The 5,487-nt window shown below is 30.5% G+C and overlaps 1 long non-coding RNA gene across 3 annotated transcripts; it reads left to right on the top strand.

Moving 5' to 3' along the window:
- Positions 1-383: 383 nt before the first annotated feature.
- Positions 384-5,261, top strand: LOC105798665 (uncharacterized). Of its 3 annotated transcripts, none has more exons than XR_008189039.1 (7): positions 384-545; positions 629-760; positions 1,125-1,274; positions 2,000-2,197; positions 3,053-3,287; positions 3,706-3,758; positions 3,895-4,161. It is a non-coding gene; the product is annotated as an uncharacterized LOC105798665 (long non-coding RNA). The 3 variants fall into 3 exon arrangements; XR_008189040.1 differs by adding an exon at positions 4,985-5,261 and having other exon boundaries at positions 399-760; positions 3,895-3,964; XR_008189038.1 differs by having other exon boundaries at positions 400-760.
- The last annotated feature ends 226 nt before the right edge of the window (positions 5,262-5,487 follow it).

Raw genomic sequence — 5,487 nt, 5'->3', positions numbered from 1 at the left:
TAAATAAAATATATTTAAATATTAGTTTAAATAGAATTAATAAATAAGTTTAAATAAAATATATTTAAATATTTAAATATTAATTTAAATAGAATTAATAAATAAGTTTAAATAAAATATATTTAAATATTAGTTTAAATAGAATTAATAAATATATTTAAATATTAGTTTAAATAAAATAATTTTTGTTCAAAAGGAAATGATTTTTTTGCGGCTATTGCTTACCTTTTTGACATTTTTATAAAAAACGCCATAAAATTATTTGACTTTAAAAAATGGTACTATTTTACCCAAAATGAGCATTAGGTAAGCAATAGCGGCGTTTTTATAAAAAAAGTCCACAAAAATCATTTGACTTTAAAAAAATGGCGCCATTTTACCCTAAAATTTCCCCCTGAAATCCCTAATTTCCCATGGCCGACAATATGTTCTCAGTTGCCACTCTCCAACAAGCACTCTGCACTCCCATGGCTGATGAGACCCCAAAGGCCACTCCACAGCCTCTCACTCCCTTCTCCGCCGTGAATTAACTAATATTTAATTTGGTACAAAAATTAAGTATCACTCCCTTCTCACTCCCTTATGATTATTTGTAATAATACGCTCTGCTCTTGCACCTTTTTTACAGCTGAGCTTCTTATGTTTGAAATGCGGGAGACGGAAAGAAAAATATCTTCGTTGCCTTTTGGCCTTACTTGATCTGATTTTTTTATTCCTTTGCAAATCAAATTTCTAAGCTTTTGATCTCTGCTTCAAACAGGTATAATGAAAAAAAAAACTTTTTTTCTTCAGTTTTCTCATTGTTTTATTGTGTTTACTGGGTTTTAACTTTTTGCTTGCTTTTGAGTCTTAGATCTGCTATATTTTTTCAGTGTTTGATCATTTTGTTCCTTGTTTTCACTTTAAAATCCCTTTATTCATGATTTATGCTAACCTATTTCTTTGATTCTCTGTTTCCAAAGTTAATGGAATCTCTTAACTTTAACTATTAGTTCAAAAGTTAATCTTTTTCTATGCAAAAAACAAGCATGGGAATTTCTTTAAATTGATTTCCTTGAGTTTTTTTCATTTTTTCTTACATTTGAATCATTTTTATCAATACCCATTAGTTTGGATTATTGCAGTTCTTAGCAAAAAATAGGGTATATAGGATCACATGGTGTACAAGCTTTGAAAATATACAAATACAGCGGTGTGGATCACTCTTACCTTGCTAAATATGTATTACAACCCTTTTGGAGCCGTTTTGTTAACTTCTTCCCTCTTTGGATGCCGTAAGTTCTTTGGATTTTTTTTTATTATTTTAGTGCTTTGAATAATCATAGTTTTCATTTTATTAGTGTTGTTTATCTGTTTTGAAGCACTGGTTCCTATATACACTTGTTTTGACTGTTGCTAGTTGATTGTGATATTGATAGAGAGCTGAACCTTGAGGAAGGGGGGGTTGAAAGTAATATTATATTTAAATAGGGTTTAAATTGAATATTTTATAACTGGAAGGGACTAAAGTTGGTATTAGTCCATTTAATCAAGGGGAGCCAAGGCCCCTTTTGTGTGAAAGTAATTTTGTCATCTCTATTTATGCTTTGAATAACCATAGTTTTTATTTGCTGCTTCATTTTGTTAGTGTTGTTTACTTATTTTGAAACACTGGTTCCTATCTATACCTGTTTGAGTGTTGCTAGTGGATTGTGATATTTGATATAGAGCTGAACTTAGAAGAAGGGTTGAAAGTAAACATTATATTTGAATAGGGTTTAAATTGAATATTTTATAACTGGATGGGACTAAAGTTGCTATTAGTCCATTTAATCAAGGGGGGCCAAGGCCCCTGCCTTTCCCCTTAGTTACGCCCTTGTGTGAAAGTATAAGTTTTAAACGCTATATCATGCTTCATTTGAGCTTCAAGTATTTGCCTGTTTTTCAATGATATTTGCCGGCACTAATATATTTATGTTTCTATATGTGTTTGCTACTCGGCTGGTTGTTCTTTTTCCAGACCAAACATGGTATGTAATGCTTACTACTTCTAAATTGTGATTTTCTATTAACATACAAACTCGGACATGCTTATACATGTATATGCATGTTTACTATTACACCTGATTTATTTGATTACTAAATTGGTATGCTTTTGTTTCTTAAGATAACACTTACAGGATTTATGTTCTTGGTTACCTCAGCAGTGCTTGGCTATGTGAGTGACGAGCTCTCTTTCTATCCTTCTCTCCGCAGTTTCTTCATTGTTGTATTTATTTGATTTTAATTAAAAAATATTAACCCTCTTATAAAAATGTTCTATATATATATTCAAAAAAATTCAACTAGTACACATTTCTTCTTTGAGCTAGTTTGATTTTACATTATGATTACTCAAACCTATCTTTATACTTGTATTTAAAATAATAAAACTTAAAAAGTTTAAAACAAATTAAAAATACATAAATTTTATAAAAGAAATAAAATATATAAAAATTATAAAATAATAAAAAACTTGAAAGTTCTAAAGATTTCAAAATATTATATATTTTTTTAATTTTGAGTTGTTGGTTGTTTTGGAAGGAGTTAGTATTGCATGAAATACTTAGTGATATTGGTGTTGCTAAAAAAATAAATAGTTAATCATGTGTTCTACAAGAACAAACCACTGAACACTTAACATACTTGTTTTTCATTGAAATCGACAAAGAATTTGAGATTTTGTTTGGATGGATGAAGCAGTAGGATTTGGCATTGGAATCATTTTGGAGGATTCTCATAAATTCACCAAATAAATCCATGCTGTTCCATGAACTTAACCATCAAACTCAACAACTCCAATAACCAACCATGAATAAAATTCAATATAATTACTTTTAATAAATCTCTCCCACACACAAAACTAACCCATGGAAAACAAATAGAGGTTTCTCCTCCCACAAAATGGTTTAACTTACAATATTACTTACGCTAGATAAGTAATTGGTATGTCAAATTTATCGGTAGATAACATTCCAGTTATTGGCTTTTTAACCCTTAAATGGTGCTGAGTTTGTTCTATTTCTTTGTGAAGGTGTGCTGGTGAACTAGCTATTTCCATGTCTTTATTAATAAAAGACGTGGCAGAAACCCATTGCTCCTTCCAAATTTCTTGGGTCAATCTCGTGGCTATCCCCAATTCTAAGCTGGCTTCAGTTTAACTACTCTGAAAACACGGAGAGGAGCAACAGCAACAGAACCAAGTAGATATTTCTTTCAATGGCTGGAATTGCTACTACTTGTTATTATTTGACCCTCTCTTCTACAAGGTAAACTTCTTTTCTTCTCAAATTTGCTTAATTTCGAAACCTGATATTTGGGTCTACTGTTTGGTTTCTGAGAAAATTAGAATGCTCCAATATTGAGCTTTATTTTGAGTTTGGATATGCTTTATTTTTGGTTTCTGATATTTGAGTTTGCTTTATTTTGGGTCCGAATCTAAATTGTTACTCGTATGTCAAGAGGGGCTGAGGTTAGTTCTTACCATGCTCTGGATATGCTTGATTTGCAATCTGATTTATTAGTATACATCCGAATCCGATTCATTCTAGATCTGATTAAAGGCTATTCTGCATTCAATATACTCAACTGGTGAATGGTCTGAATTTATTTCGATGCCCTTATCTTCATTTTAGCCTCAATGTGAGTAATCATTGATGGAACTGAACTTCTTTTTAAAATGTGAAGGTCTACTGCTGCTGCCAATAAATTGGAGCAAGCTGGTTTCCAGAATATAGCTGGTGAACTAGCTTCTTCCATGTCTTTATTAATTCTTGGTTTTGTTGATTTCATTTTTAAATTAGTGGTGTTTTTCGAGATCTGGGTTAAATTGTTAAGTTCTAAATTGTTTAACAATAGGTTCTTTGTTTTCTTAAGCAAGGATGATGAAGATGATTCTGTTGCCAAGATGAAGGCAGCTGAGGAAGCCTTGGAAGCAAAACAAAAAGTAACAAATAGCTTGTCTGCTACCTGTTGTTTTTTTTTTTATCATGTTTCATAATTTTGTGGCAAATTGTTCTTGGTACTCTGAAGATATTTATGCAAAATTACCCTATGATTCTATTGTATTTATACTGCATGGCTGCACCATGTATTTCTTAACTAGTTTAATAAATTTTTTGTGTGGTGTTTAATTTTTCGTTATTATTTGTGTAACTTGCAGCAAAAACCTACATTTGAGCTATCTTTCCATTGTTTATTTTAGTTTTGATTCTAAATTTTATTTTTACTTTAATATTACAACAACTTGAGTTCTAACTTTTGGATTTTAATTGTTATTAATTTATTATTTTAAATTCTAAAACTAAATTCTAAAACTAAATTTATTAATTTTATATTTGGTTTTGAAGTTAAAATTTTATAAAAATTTAATCTAAATAATATTTTTATTTATCCTTAAAAGTATATTTAAATTTTAAATTTTAAATTTAAAAATAAAACATAATATAATATTTACCATAAAAATAATATTATTTGATTAAAATAATTTTTTTTAAATATTATGTTTTTAGCGGCGTTTTTGCTAGAAGCGCCACTAAAGGTTTGTTCTTTAGCGGCGTTTGTGGGCAAAGCGCCGCTAAAGGTCATGGTCTTTAGCGACGTTTATGGGAAAAGCGCCGCTGAAAGTCGTGGTCTTTAGCGGCGTTTGTGAGAAGAACGCCGCTAAAGGTCGTGGTCTTTAGCGGCGTTTGTGAGAAAAGCGCCGCTAAAGGTCTTGGTCTTTAGCGGCGTTTTTTTTGGTGCTTCTCAAAGCGCCACAAATACTTTTAGCGGCGCTTTTATAAGCCTGTTTGGTGTAGTGATTTTTATTTTGATCAAAGAGCAATTTTCGATTATTAGATTTAACGAAGAAAATCAGAACCCAATACGTGATTAAATGCTAAAGTTACATATTTTATGTAATTAAAATCGGTTAATTTATGAGAATGCACCACTAATTTTGCCATATTTATTGAATTTTGTGCAGGAATGCAATTTGGGGCTAAATAAAAGAAAAAGGAAACAATTGGGCTAGATTGAAGAAAGAAGCAAAGAAGGAGGGCCAAAGCAGAATTTTTCCAAGAATAATTAGCTGAAATTGTTGACTTAGTGGGAGGTTATTTTGGGATATTTTTTATATTATGGAATATTTTCCTTTATTTTCTATACTAGTTGGCTCTTAATTTAGTAAGGCCACTAGTATAAATAGAGGCTACATTGTTCATTTTAATCATCAAGCAATAAATCAAGCATTCATCTTTCAATACATTCTCTCTTTTCTCACGAATTTATTTGTTGTCTTTAGTTTCATTTACTTTCAATTCCTAGTTTTCTAGCTTGTTACCACTTAAACCATTTTCAATTTCCTTTTCAAACTTTCTTTCCATCTCTAGTAGCTAATTCACTTTATTACTTTATTTCACCACCAAAATTTCAACCCCCCAAACTAAAATCACGTTTCCCATTCCTTTCACCCATTTTACCTTATTT

This window comes from Gossypium raimondii, chromosome 9 (assembly GCF_025698545.1).
Source record: "Gossypium raimondii isolate GPD5lz chromosome 9, ASM2569854v1, whole genome shotgun sequence".
NCBI classification, from domain to species: Eukaryota; Viridiplantae; Streptophyta; class Magnoliopsida; order Malvales; family Malvaceae; genus Gossypium; species Gossypium raimondii.
This window is presented reverse-complemented; position numbering and strand designations above follow the sequence as displayed.